Genomic DNA, 689 nt, shown 5'->3' with positions numbered 1-689 from the left:
CTGGGTTCTCTGGAGCAGCTGTGCCAGCTGCCGGGGCTCCCTGAGACTCTGGCGAGGGGGGTGGGGACGAGACACCTCCGGTCCCCGCCCTCCTCCCCCTCTCTGGGGGCAGGGCTAACTCCGAGCCAGCCCCTCCCACCTGCCCAGCTGTTTGTGTCCCTGCACCTGTGGGTCCCGCTCTAGGGCAGGGGCAGCTGGGAGCTGTGCAGATCCGGTCGCCCCATCGCAAAAAAGAGACACTGGAATTGGAAAAGGTTCAGAAAAGGGCAACAAAAATGATGAGGGGGATGGAAGGGCTGCCAGGTGAGGAGAGATGAATAAGAGTGGGCCTTTTCAGCTTGGAAAAGAGACGACTAAGGGTGGACACATACAATCATGACTGGTGTGGAGAGAGTAGATAAGGACGTGGTATTTACTCCTTGTCACAACACACGGACTAGGGCCACCAACTGAAATTAACAGGCAGCAGGTTTAAAACAAACAAAAGTAAAGTATTTTTTCACACAACGCACAGTCAACCTGTGGAACTCCCTGCCAGAGGATGTTGTGAAGGCCAAAACCATAACAGGGTTTAAAAAAGAACTGGATAAATTCATGGAGGACAGGTCCACCGATGAATGGGCGACAGGGGATGGATCACTGGGCGATTCCCGGGTCTGGTCATTCCCTCGGGCGCACCCGGCACTGGC

The sequence above is a fragment of the Natator depressus genome, chromosome 24 (assembly GCF_965152275.1).
Source record: "Natator depressus isolate rNatDep1 chromosome 24, rNatDep2.hap1, whole genome shotgun sequence".
Classification (NCBI taxonomy): Eukaryota; Metazoa; Chordata; order Testudines; family Cheloniidae; genus Natator; species Natator depressus.
Note: the sequence above shows the minus strand (reverse complement) of the source record.